Source organism: Mytilus galloprovincialis, chromosome 5 (assembly GCF_965363235.1).
Source record: "Mytilus galloprovincialis chromosome 5, xbMytGall1.hap1.1, whole genome shotgun sequence".
NCBI classification, from domain to species: domain Eukaryota; kingdom Metazoa; phylum Mollusca; class Bivalvia; order Mytilida; family Mytilidae; genus Mytilus; species Mytilus galloprovincialis.
In genome coordinates, this window is record NC_134842.1 from 95,663,682 (window position 1) to 95,678,564 (window position 14,883).

At 31.0% G+C, this 14,883-nt stretch overlaps 1 long non-coding RNA gene across 1 annotated transcript; it reads left to right on the forward strand.

Annotated features, from left to right (window-relative positions):
* Positions 1–9,698: 9,698 nt before the first annotated feature.
* On the forward strand, positions 9,699–12,306 carry LOC143074858 (uncharacterized). Its single transcript, XR_012978130.1, has 3 exons — positions 9,699–9,800; positions 10,640–10,679; positions 11,920–12,306. It is a non-coding gene; the product is annotated as an uncharacterized LOC143074858 (long non-coding RNA).
* The last annotated feature ends 2,577 nt before the right edge of the window (positions 12,307–14,883 follow it).

Genomic DNA, 14,883 nt, shown 5'->3' on the forward strand with positions numbered 1-14,883 from the left:
CAGACAAGCTATTAACAGCATCAAAGATTTGCATGAAAAACATATAACTGTAACATGCAGTCAGTGTTTCAACCCCTCGAAATACATGTAGAAAATATAATAAATAGAATTTAAGTTGGCATTATATAGATTTGGCTATTTTTGGGTCAAATAGTTTTTTAAATGTTTTGGTCCATTAACACCTCTGGCTTTAAAACTATAGACTTTAAGCATTCCCGATCAAAGTGCATCACAAAATTTATAAAAGTGTTCTATTCCTTTCTTACATCACTTGGTCGATACTGCTGCTGGTGGATTTTCAGTAACCGATTGTTTTAACCGCTCAGTAGTCAGTACTACGATACTGACATGGTTTATACAATTTTCCCTTTATGAACTTATAAAATAAAAATAAACTAAGGTTTCAATTCCCTCAGGCAAAGTTGAAATTAGAGGAATTTTGAATTTTTTATAAACTTTTTTTTGTCATATGCCTGTTTTTCATATACATGTACAACTGTTTTGGTTTCAGTACAACCCTAGCTTTCGAATATTCAGCTCTGAGTGATACGGATGAAGTTAAATCCAGAAACGCGCATTGAACGCATGCAAAATGTATGATTTGTAAAGAAAATGATATAGAAACACTTTGACAGACAATACAGAAACTGACCTAATTTTTTATCCGACATCTTGGGATGACCGTGAATGCAGTTACGGTCATCAGCTTTACCCCAGTGAAGTATACAACTTGTTTTACAGTGTATGTATCTAATTACTTTACTATAATGGTTGATTCCCAACTGAATTGTCAATGCGTTACATGTTTAGTTAAGTTTGTGGGTTAAGCTTCTTTTTAAGAAGGGAAGGTTTGACTAGTGTAAATATATTATCCAATGTTGATTAACTGTAATTGTTTAATACCGCTTCGAATATGTCTTAATAATTTACATATCAAGTAAAGTAGCAATCATTAACATTTTCTTTTATTCCTCAAGAAGAAATGAAGGACTGTGCGGTTAATGCAGAACGTGCAGTGACACACTATTAGTACCATAATGTGCTAGTGACCCAATACGATATATATTGTGTCAGTAATTCCATTTTCCTATGGAATCACTGACACAAATCATATAGTATTAGGTCGCTAGCACACTATGTATCGCATTTATCTCACCACTATCTTAACATGTGGTATTTGAACTTGTTGCATATGGCTGTATTTGGCAAAACATTTAGGAATTTTGGTCCTCAGTGCTCTTCAACTTCGTACTTTATTTGACCTTTTTAACTTTTTTGGATTCGAGCGTCACTGATGAGTTTTTTGTAGACGAAATGCTCGTCTGGCGTATATACAAAATTTATCTATTTATCTATGATGAGTTTATATATAAAAGTGATTAAGTCTTCAATAATGTTAGTATTATGAACCTACTTCCATTAATCTATACAAAAACAAATGCAAACAATTACAACTTGTTAGCTAAAGATGTGTTTCATGAATTTATTTCAATCGTACATTATCAATTTTGTCGTTTGTTGAAACCTGTAAGATTTTTCCCAATGCTGTGTTGTTAAGTAATATGGAATTTACACGGTCTACAATCGGTTGCTATTAACCAGTCATATTCTTAGAAATATAGAGGAGGAAAGATAAATTATGTTACATCCTCGTCAAAGGGTCTCAAGCTGGTCGATCATACTATATCTTCGTATCTTGATATCGACACCTCTTACATTGATACATTATGTAGTAAATATATTTGCGTGTATACAGTCACTTTCAAGAACAACATTTGTTTGTTATCAGTGTTATTTTTTTCTTCTGAAATGTATGTGTAGATTCTGATAAATAACTAGCTGATGATGACCGGAATCATGAAATTATTTTATGTCTACCTGTGCGAATTTCAAACGCGCAATTTTACACCAGTACTTAAAACGTTCTATCGTTTATGGGTGGATTTTACATAGATATATAAAATCGTATACTATAAGCGAAACGAGGATGTTAAATTTGATGTATGCCTTTTTGTGCTTCTTCGTTACATTTGTTGTTTTCTAGTGATTCAGATGAAAACACAATGTTGACTGCTGTACCCCTATTTTTGACATTTTTACCTACTGTGTCTGTTTGTTATGTTCACGCATCGTTGACAATATAATTGAATTTGATGCGACTGTCATACAGGTGAGAGCTTTAGCTAGCTATAAAACCAGGTTCAATCCACCATTTTCTACATAAAAAAATGCCTGTACCACGTCAGGAATATGACAGTTGTTATCCCTTCGTTTGATGTGTTTAAACTTTTGATTTTGCCATTTGATTGGGGACTTTTCTTTTTGAATTTTCCTCGGAGTTCAGTAATTCTGTGTTTTCAATTTTTTTGGCAGTACAAAAATTGAAACTATCTCAGACATAGTCGATCTTATATTGTTAAGTATTGCTTATTAACCTTTAAAAATAATTTAACAATTAAATTACCGCGTATATTTCCCGCTCTAATAACATTCCTTTTTGGCAGTTAATACCCATCCAAAGCAGAAGATATTTTTCCTCTAATGTCAATCGTATAAAATCTATATTATGTGCCCTAGTGTCACGGAAAAACATACATAAATTTTAGAATGACACATTAGGCAATATGCAAATGCATCAATTGTATGTTACTACTCTGATGTAATTTTAATATATGATTCGACAAAAAAGATTTTTTGAAAAAGCGCTCCACACTTAAGTTTCTTAACAAATACTCTAAATAGATTTAATTTAAGACATAATAGTGTCCTGTGAAAAAGTGTCCACGTTGACAGTTAGTCATTGAAATTTGGTATTTAATAATGTTCATTGCCATGGAAGGGTGTCCTTCAAAAGGACAGATTTTTACTGCTAACAATATGAAATAGTGTCCACTCACAGGACACATTTTCATAGTGTTTGCTATTATATTGTGTCCTCCAAGGGAAGCAATACAAAGGTCCTTATAAGTTTTTTTTTATACTTGACTATTAATTAAAATATGAAGGATTGATGAGAAATTGATCAATATACAAATAAATAATGGATGGAAGTAAATATAGACAAATTTAAGTTGTAAGAATTTCCCAGCAAATGATTATGACAACGAAAGAATAAAAATAAGAATGGAAGTGTTAAATCAAATATGAAGAACTTTACTATATTTATTGTGTCAGAGAAGAAGGCAAAAGAAAATAAATAATGTTCATTGCCATGAAATATTGTCTTCTAACATGCCTAAGTGGACAGCATTTTACAGCAACAGTTGTGAAGTATGGTCAATCTGCAGAACAAATTTTCGTAGTTAATGTTATGAAATTGTGTCCTCCAAGGAAAATAAAACTGAACAGCATCTGTTACTTATTTGAGTTTGAATTATACATGTATATAATTATATTAAAATATATAGATATGGAGATAAGGATGGTATGATAATGAGTGCCAATGAGACAATTTGTATGTCAAAGTAACAATCAATTCAAATTCGTAATTAAAGTTAAAATGCGCCAAGGCAATGGATATCATTTAATACTTTAATTATATCAAAAAATGCCATGGCGGACACAATGTCCTGTTAAAAAAATGTCACCTGGACAATATTAAGGTTATGATCATACCTGTTTTCATACCTGAGGACATGTTTTCATAGGAAATTGTGTCCAGGACACATGTAAATAAGTAAATATTGTCAAAATGTGTCCGGTGGACATTTTTTCATGGAGGACATTATTAAATAATACATTAAAATCGGGATTCACCCACTATTTTCTGCCTGTACCAAGTAAGAAATATGACAGTTGTTTTCATTCTTGTTGTTGTTTTATAAAATCTTACGTTTGATTTTGTCCGTGCTTATGGACTACCCACGTTTTTATTTCACATTGGAGTTCGGTATTTTTGTTTATTTCTTTTAACCAATCACCCAAAACGATGGTCAGCTATATGCATTTACTATCAATTTCTATACGATGCTCTCATTAAAAAACCTAAAAATTAAGAAAATACCGTAATTCTATTGTCAAACAATGTTAAGGTCATTCGTCCATAGGAAAAGATTTTCAAGATCAAAAAGTACCAAAACCAAATTACACTTTTGATGACGCTTGGAGTAAAATTTGCCTGAAATTGTTTTTAATTTCTCATAACAAATTTCCGTGTACTATAATTTTCAGACAAACCATACGAACTAGACAGGGGAAACATTGATCAACATATATATGAAGTAGAACTAGGGAAACCTTGTAACGTCTCAATTGAAATTTCAAGTTTCCAGAAGCCTCAAACCTCATGGGCAACAAACGCAGGCGGGAAACTTGGTGTATGGGATGTACAAAAAGCCTCTGAAGAAATATTCACATTATTTTCGACAATTGTTCCTGAAAGAAGCAGTCATTTAGGAAGATATTACTTTATAGTAAGGAACAATATAGGAAGCTATAAACATTATATTGAATTGAAATGTAAGTTGATATTACTGTTTCGGTATCTATATATATAGGTTCGTGTTTGTAAATATAAACAATACAATTATGCGACATACTTTTTACTATTCCATGTATATGCCAAAACTTGTTACAGTTAGAACTTATTCTAAAATTATGTATTACCCTACCTTTGCTTTTTGTCTACGTTAGAATTCATTTGTCACCGCAATAGTATATTTTTATACTGGTAACAGTCTCAAATTATGTCTCTATGAGATGAAACACAGAAATCATTTTTGGGAACCAGTATGTCAAAAAATCAAATGATCTATGTATATTATATATCTCTCCAAAAGAGGTGTGGTTTTAGAAACATTTTTACAAAGTGCAACCTATAACACATTGAATTGTTAACATTCCCCTAACTTTTATTTGCAGAGAATCGTATTTATCTAACAGAATGCATAAAGTTAGAGTTATCAGTTTCAGTTAGACTAAACTAAAAAGATTTAAAAAAATCAAAAATTCATATCACATTATAAACTGACGTTTTTCAATGTGTTATTAGTCCAAGATTGAAAACTATAATTCCATAATTCCATGATCTTTTTATCATTTACTTCAAATAAAAAAGTGCATACTTATCTTATATCCTTGTATTAACAGCAACTACGACATTTATATTGAAATATAGTTGTACAAATAATTAGTTAGTTTTATGAGTATTAAAATCATAGAGCAATTAAAAGTGCATATAATTTTCAGAGGTTTCTGGCTGTTTCTTTTCAGATAAAAATGCATATAAAAAACATAATTCAATTTGGTAAACAAAACATCATTAAAAGGATAGCAAAAAAATTTGGGGAACTTTCATAGAATAATATATGAAGACTCTTTGAATACTCTTTTATTGTTCTAATACTATTCTTGTATTGTTTTTCTTTATTTTATACTTCTTACCGTAATTATGAAGAAAAAATATATGAAGAAATGAAACATTATTATAATGACTTGATGGATTCAACAGAAATGTCATATGTTCCATTTAAACGATAACATAAAAGATAAATCAAAACTTGTACATAAAACGTCATTCAATGAAATATAATCCCACTTTGAAACGAGAAGAAAAACTATTGATTAAACTTTAGTGTGTTTCATTTGTATGCCGTCTTTTTTTCGTGACATAAACTAGTCTAAAAGCAGAAAATGAAATTTATCAATGCTGTAATTGAAGAGTTTCTTCATCCAACTTCGGATTAAATGGTCGCATATACTTGTTTAATAGCTACGTTGCCTTAACAATTTCATTGTTCTAATTGAAATATTCATTTTATTTTGTTTATGTTTAGTTATAGAAAACGTTTAAGAAGGCCTTATATTAACATTATCATTTCCAGTTTTTATGTGTCAAACACACAAACAAAAGAAACATTTTCGAAGAAACAATGGTGAAAATTTATACATTGAGTAACGGACCTCTTTTAGGGGTAATTTAAAGGTCCCAGAGAAGAAACTTCACAGAGAGCAATAGCTAATGTATTTATTCAATGGGACAAAAGAACTGACAAAAGTTTATAAAGATTGACCAACATGAGATGACTTTGTTACATTCGGTTCATAATAATTATTTTTCACGAGAATACAAATATATATGATTGGCATTTCAATTTTTGTAATCACGTGTTTAATTCTATATTTTAAATGAAAATACTCATATATTTATTAAAAAACTCATCAGTTGAATAAAAAGAGATCCCAGGTTTATAATTTGTGTACGCCAAACGTGCATTACGTCGACTAGAGACTTACTTATCAGTAACGCTCTTTTTAAAATATAACAATACTCAATATGCTTCCTTATATGATTTGTATTTATCTTGTAGCAACGCCTGTATTATTGACGCCGCCACACCCGATCTGTAATATTTCGTCACATATAGATCTGGAATGTGCGATAACATTAGAAGAACCAACAACGAGCTTTTCAACTATGTGGTTACATCAGATAAATGAAATTACATTAAGAACATTCTCTGGAACAAAGAGGGAGAACTGCTCATTTCTCCAAATATCGTTTTGTGATAACCGAGACGCAGGGGATTATGTTTGCAAATGGAGTGCAACAAATAAAGAATATTCGGCTAGTGTTCATGTTACTGTTCATGGTAAGAAAGAATGAAGTTTAGGTTTGATTATACCAAATGCAAGAAAATACAGTTTTATTTATACGAGAGGGATATGTTGATATAGAATTTTGCTAAGTTGATGACTTTTCAATGAATGTCTTCCTCTAGTGCAGAGTCAAAACATCAATATCGTAAAAGCAAATTATTGAATTGAAAACAATATTTGATTTTTCTTAAGGAAGAATTTAAAAAAAATATCAATGATTTTAAATTTAAAACATACAATTGTATAAAACATGAGATAACACATAGCTAAAAGGTTCAAAGAGCAGTATGTCAACTTTGGCTCATCTCGGTTGAGTTTTTTTGCAAATACAACCTGCTCTACAACCCCTACAGCAAGGTATTATTTGAAAAAAAGTTTAGCCTTAATAACGACAATACTAAATAAAGGCAACAGTAGTATACCGCTGTTCAAAACTCATAAATCTATGGACAAAAAACAAAATCGGGGTAACAAACTAAAACTGAGGGAAACGCATTATATACTAAAAGATATGATATACTTAGAATTAAAAGATAGTATCCTAAGCAAGCAAAGACTAGTCTTTCCTTTGTATAGCCAGTCAAAGTTGTTAAAACGTCCATCGTAAACTCCTGCCTTTGATATAAATGTTGTATCAATTTCAAATTTTTGAAATAATCGTAACTAGGTGCACTCTAAACTATAACTATTGAAAATGTGGTCACGGAACGACATTTCTAAAACTACATCTTAGTGCATTTTGGAATGATTTTATTTTATTTGAAAACGGAAACGTTAAAGAAAATTTCTAGAATTATAAATTGTGACCTAACCTTCATGAATAAAATCTATATTTTCTGAAGGATGACATGAAAAGCAGTTAAAAAACTATTAAGTCTAAAACAAAAAGACAACAACAAGAGAGATAGGAAAGACAGTTACAAATTCACAATACCAGTATCATTGAAAGAACAAACAACACACATCTTACCTAAAGATATAAATAATGAATACAACAGCTCCATCGCGAAAACCTTCAAAATTACAAATAAAAATACATAACACCTTCGGTTCCTATGTTCCGATACTTAATCATTACCATCAATAAAGATCTTGAGGAAATTAATTGTACCTTTCTCAGCGTCCTGGATGCGACCTTTAACAAAAATGTTGCTGAACATTTACAATAATGTTATTATTTGTTTGAATTCATATGTATCTATTTCAGTCATGCATTACCAATTTTATTTCAGAATTCGAATACTGTTAAGTGGATCATTCGCTTAATTCGCTACTATCATAAACATGAAAATAACTTCTGAACGATGGTGTTGATACTTTCCTTTACCTTTTTTTAGATCAACCAGTCATAAGTAAACGATCAGTTACTACTACGAAGGATTCAGTGTCGCTATTATTGTATTTTCTGTCAGATCCAAAGCCAGAATCAATAATATGGTACCAAGGTGACAAAGTGATTGTAAAAAATGATACCCGTTTTACCCAGTTGGTTCACAAAAGTGAAATTGAACACGAAATCCATATGAAAAATGTCAAACAGAAAGGTTTTCTGACGTCTTTAACTATACATAATTACGAGGGAAGTGGACGACATGTCTACAGTTGTCAAATACAGAATGCATTTGGAACAATGGCTGCCGAATTTGAAAATACAACCAACTTTAACTTAAAAGTTTCAAATCAATCGGGTTGGTATTTATTTTCCCGCATTGTTGTTTTGTTGAAATGATACACTTTCAAAATTTTATAAGCATTTAAAACTGCAAAGACTGTGATAATTACGATTTTCAATATATTAAAAAAAGCTTCATTCACGATTCTGTTCTAAAAAAATCCGTTAATCAATATAGATTTAAAGAAAACATTGGTATTTACAAAACGTAACGAAAAAAAAATCAAAAAAACAATACAAACCATAAATAATCAAGGAAAGAAAAAATCAGTTGAATGATCCATACTTCCTCTATAAAATGTTTTATTTAAAACAAAATGCATTTAGAAATCTTAAAATAATATTTGTTGAATATGGAGGTAGACTTTATCAGAAAAATATCGGCCTTCTTGTTGGAACGAACCGTGTGCCTCTCCTTGCCAACGTCTTCTTTTTTATATGAATCAGAATTCCTTCAGACACTCGTAAAAATAAGTAGATCAAAGAAACCAGGTTATTTAATTTCACATGAAGATATATTGATGTTCTTTTCATTAACATTCCAAATTTTTCTGATTGGGTTCCTTTCATTTATCCCCCAAGACTAGAAATTAAAAAAACAACAGACACGGCTTCCTCCGTCTTATTTTTAAACTGATACCTCGATTTGGACATACACGGCCATCTCAGTATCATAATCTATGACAGACAGGACGATTTTAATTTTGAAACATTCATTTACATCACCTTAGTAGCAATATACTAACTTCACCTACATATGGGATATACATTTCCAAACTTATTTTGTTTTCATGAGGATACAGCAACTATTCAGATTTTGTAAAAAGTCACCATATAATACACGACGGTCTTGAAGTATAGATTCTGAGTACTGAAATTGTTTATCATCTTAATAAAATGTTATAGTACTCTTTTATGTGTCTTTCTAAATATTTCTTTTACTGTTTAGTCTATTTTGGGGATATCCATTTTATGAAAATCTGAACTTTTACATTCCGTCATTGTGCTATCGTTCTTTAATAATTTTAGTATTTGTATCATTCATTTTTGCTAATATGCTTTTCTATATGCTTTTTTGTATTTCCTTGTTTCATATGTTATGGCTTAGTACTTATACGCGAAGTCATTGTGTTTTGTGCCATGTTAAATGTTGTTCATATATTTATTTGTTTTTAAAGTGATTAAGGTAACAAAACAATGTTATTTTTGACAATTTTACCTTTGATGTCTGTTTTTTTTTCAGATATCGCTGTCAATATAATGGAATTTTATGCGAATGTCATGCTAGTGTGAGGATTAGTTTGCTACAAAACTTGGTTTAATCTAATAATTACCAACATAAAAGAATTAATGTACTGAGTCAGGAATATGACAGTTGTTGTCCATTTTTCGAGCTTTTGATTTGCCATTCTTTTTGTTGCAGATAATTTCCATGTAAGACTTATCTACTATGCAGCAGGCTCATTTGCTTGTGTCTTCTTCGTGGTCCTAATTTCTGGTGCTGCTTGTAAAATATGTCGGAACAAAAAAGGTTTGTATTATTTTTTTTTATTGCGAAGTAATGTAAGAAGGGTATATGAAGAAAAACGTCTACAAAAATTCACCTAGCGCTATTGTCAAAAGAAACAAAACGCCAAAAACAAACAAAAGTATACAAAACACTAAATGTAAAAATAAAATAATGAGCCCTTTGGACCTTACGAGAATTAACAAAACTTTCAGGCTTTTTTTGAGGTAAAAAAGTTGAAACTGTTGTGCAGATACTATAAGAAATCATCAACAAATATCTGTTGTATATATATTCTGTTTTTTTTAATATGTTACTAGTTTTCGATTATATCCTTGTTTATAAAAAGAAACACTAAAGTATGTCATCTTGTCGTCATATCGTAAAGTTATCTGATCTTATTCGTAGATTTTCTTCTCAAAAATAATAACCAGTCATGTATATCCCTAAGATAACAAATATAATCAGATTCTTTCGCTGCGTGAGTATGGTACCGAAACTGATGTTGTCTGTTTTGAATTCTATGGTTTTAAAAATAGGATTCAAATGAAATAAATAAAAGTTAATATCATGACAAATTAAAGCGCAATAAAATAACATAACAACTGCGTAAAGTTAAAGTATTATTGTTATGACTTACTAAAAATATAGTTTTTAAGCTATCCACTTTTTTTTATTGTAAACTGTAGCCAAGATCTTTTGGAAAAAATATATCTCAAAGAAAAATTTGAAAACAAGAAAGTAATCCTTTGTTTTTATTTTTATTGGATTGGACAGTATATTACAGACACATTTGTAATGTCTAACCAACGAATTCAAAACAGATAACATCAGTTTCCGTAATTTTGTTAAAATATTTTCAGGAAACATGGTAACTCGAAGAATTGACACTTTGTCGGAAAGGTAAATTTGTCTTATATCGAAATTATGAAAAACCTAAAACAATAAAAAATGACTAACAATCGTTAACAATCTTCCGGCTAGATTTAGATATGAAATGACATTTAGTTTTTCTAAAAAATGAAACAATCATCTTATATAGATATAGGAAGATGTGGTGTGAGTGCCAATGAGACAACTCTCCATACAAATAACAATTTAAAAAGTAAACTTTATATCTTATATCTGTTAAATGTTAGAAGGAACAATATGGATCTAATATTATATTGTAAATCAATGAGACAGCAATGCACCAAAATCTTTTAAAGGCATGCAACTATAGACATTTCAAGAATTTAATCCTTCATGATTGTGAATAAATTCCATAAATGTTATTTAATTTTCACATGAAATGTACAATTCAAGTCATCAAATGTGCATAGTAAATTAAGAGTTGATCGATTAGACAAAAAAATCGTTGGAATGCAAATGTCATGTTTTTCTCTTACTGTTTATGACGTCTTAAGTTACACTAAATCCATTGGAAGTTGGATGTGTACAGAATAATAATTTAGTCTAAGATGCATATTTTTTTAATTAGTTTTAATTGGCTTTCAACTAGCAATCAGTTAAATGCATGTACTCTCAGATCTTTGTTTTGTTTTGTTGTTTGGATGTACAAGTACCCGGTCACGTTCACTTGTATTTTTGTTCACCTGATGAGTTAAGCCTTTTTCAAATGATTTTTATAGTTCGTTCTTATGTTGTACTGTTATACCATTGTCCCAGGTTGGGGAGGGTTGGATCCCGCTATCATGTTAAAACCCGCCACATTATGCATGAATGTGTATGTTCCAAGTCAGTAGCCTGTAACTCAGTGATTGTCTTTGTTTATGTATGACATACTAGTATTTGTTTTTGGTTTATTTTTTGTACATGCATGAGGACGTTAGTTTTCTCGTTTGAATTGATCAACATTTTTATTTCGGGCCTTTAATAGCTGACTATGCGGTATGGGCTTTGCTTATTGTTGAAGGCCGTACGGTGACATATAGTTGTTAATTTTGTTCTCCACCAGCAGTGGCATCGACCTAGTGGTTGTAAATCAACTCATCATATATACCAGGATAAAAATTCTGTATATGCGCAAGACGCGCGTTTTGCCTACACAAGATTCATTAGTGACGTTCTTGTGCTTCTCAAGATATGTAATTGCAAATATTCAGTTGCTTTTTATAGTCATTTTAATCTAATTTTCTTAAAGATCAACAGAAGAAGTCAAGCTTCGCAAAATACAGTCCTCATGTAGTGATTACGAAAAAATAAATAGCGAGTATTTTCATGGTATGGATCTTCGGAGGGGAGACAATGCATTTAAGAACTTCGTAAATGTTCAATCAGATTCCTACGAACATCCAAACAAATACGAAGAATTAGATGGAACAAAGAAAGATGTGCACGAATATAAATAGTGTTTACTCAATAACATTTGTTTTGAAAATTTTGACTTAAAATAGTGTATACATGAATTATTTATATATTTTTTATTTGTTCTTTATACTATAGTAAGACTTGTTTATTATATTATACATTGCTGTGACAGGAAGATTTTCTGCTGTTAAATGTTTGTTAAATGTTTTTCAAAGCACATAGAGAGAGAGAGAGAGAGAGAGAGAGAGAGAGAGAGAGAGAGAGAGAGAGAGAGAGAGAGAGAGAGAGAGAGAGAGAGAGAGAGAGAGAGAGCTGGATAGTGTAGTCGCGTCAAGTATTATCAGAAAATCTTCTTTGGGCTGTATCTTCTTCATCGTGTTGTTGGAAATAGAGAGAGAGAGAGAGAGAGAGCTGGATAGTGTAGTCGCGTCAAGTATTATCAGAAAATCTTCTTTGGGCTATATCTTCTTCATCGTGTTGTTGGAAATATCCCAAAAGAACAAATCTCAAGAGTTCGGAGTTAGAACCCCCCCCTTTTTGACCGATCAATGCATTTGAATGGGGACATATCGTTGGACCCCCCCATTTGTCCTGGGTTAGGACCCCCTTTTTTTAAATGGCTGGCGCCCCTGAAACTGACCTGGTCTACTATTTTGACGAATTCAATTGGGAGCTCGCTCCATGCTTAACACGTACGCTGGTTTATAACATCTCGCGAGTGCTATCATGCCATGACGGAGATCTATCAGTGTACTACGTATGTTTAAAACAAATGTACTATCAACAATACAGAACGACGGTTACTAGCATTACTGCATATTCATCAGAATTTCTGTGTGAATATTGACAAAATAATAAAAGTTTGTTTCTGCCTAGACCCGAAGGGCAGATTTAGGACAATTTTGAGTAACGGTGAATTCTGTATCACAAATATGTGTTATTTATGTGTTACTCTATTCAGTAGATTTATTAATAGTTTTACATTCATAAATTTTTTATTATAAGTCCTTTGTACATATATAGCTCATATTTTAACCGTCATATGACCGAAAACCGAAAAAAAACATTTTTCTGCATTGATCATATTATTGTAAATTAAGGTATAACATTAAAAATCAGTTCTCATCAATATTTTGCATAGTTTTAAATGCATGTTGTACCCAATTAATTCACACCATTCCCGATCGCAAGTAACACTATTACACCATTCTCCTTACACTATACACTGTAGCATCATACACCTTCTACCAATACACTATATGCTATACACCATTACATCATACACGTTATTATATCTCCCAATTGATACGATATTACAGTGCTTGCATTTCCTATCATGATTTTCTTGTTAGAGGGTTGCTGCTGACAAGGAAGCTATTTAACCAAGAGTTTCAAATGGTGAAGTTGAAATCATCCTTTCGTTAATTTTACGGACGCCATCATGAGTTTGTTGACCGTTATGGCATAACCGTTTCACAAATGATATCGACTATGTTCCTTACGTCGTAACTACAATCCCCTTCCCTTTCATGAATTATACCTACCAAATTAGACTGTTTACCGAATTTGTTATAACATAAGCAACACGACGAATGCCATATGTGGAGCAGGATCTGCTTACCCTTCCAGAGAACCTGAGATCACCCCTAGTTTTTGTAGGGGTTTGTGTTGTTTATTCTTTAGTTTACTATGTTGTGTAATATGTACTTTTGTTTGTTTGTCTTTTTCTTTTCTAGCCATGGTGTTGTGAGTTTATCTTCGATTTCTGAGTTTGACTGTTCCTCTGGCATCTTACTTTTATTAAGTTAAGTTTACACCATCCAACAAAATCCTTCGAAATTAAGTGCCCACTTTTATCATCCGCAAAAAAAAATCGGTCCCCTGTGTTCAATAACACGGTGTTTTTGTATGGCAAGCCGTTGTGGAATTTATTCCCTATTTATTAATATTAAAAAATTATTTATTAATATTAATAAATGATTAATCTTAATAAATCATTTTTTGATATTCATAAATCGAGTTTCAATATTAAATAATACGCTGATTTTTTAATATTAATCAATGAATTTTTAATATTAAAGAATACGCTGATTTTTTAATATTAAAAAAAAAATCATTTATTAATATTCAAAAATCAACATCAATTTAACTTTAGCGTTTAATATGAGGCAAATCAAGCATTATCTGACAAACTCTTTAATGATGATTATTGGACAAGTCGGTCTGGAGAAATTTTGGACACCATGTTAACAGTTAACTCGGACCATCTTATATCGACCCTGGAAATCTTGAACTATTTAATGATTATAAACCATTAAATATAAAATGTTGAATTAAATTTTCATTTAAAAGTCGCTGTATTTGCCAAAATAAAAGCTTTTTAGGGACAAAAGAAATTGACAATGACCGATATTTGGCAATCATCATGACCACAGTGCCGTGATTAAATATTCTGCATTGGCCCTATCAGCGCTTTGAAAAGATCTATTCTAATCAATATTTAAGTTCAGAAAAAAATCAAAACATAATGTCATATTCAAGTGTACCACTGACTAAATTCTCGATCGATTTATTTACTGGGGTCGACATTTATAAGCGATTTGTAAGTATCTTTTTACTAGTCAAGTAAGACACGGAATTTCAACCCTTTCATTTTTTTTACATTCAAATAACAATAATTATTGTAATATGATTTCGTTTTAATTGTTTTACATTGTTTTATCTGGGCCTTTTATAGCTGACTATGGTATGGGCTGTGCTCATTGTTGAAGGCCGTATGGTGACCTATAGTTGTTAA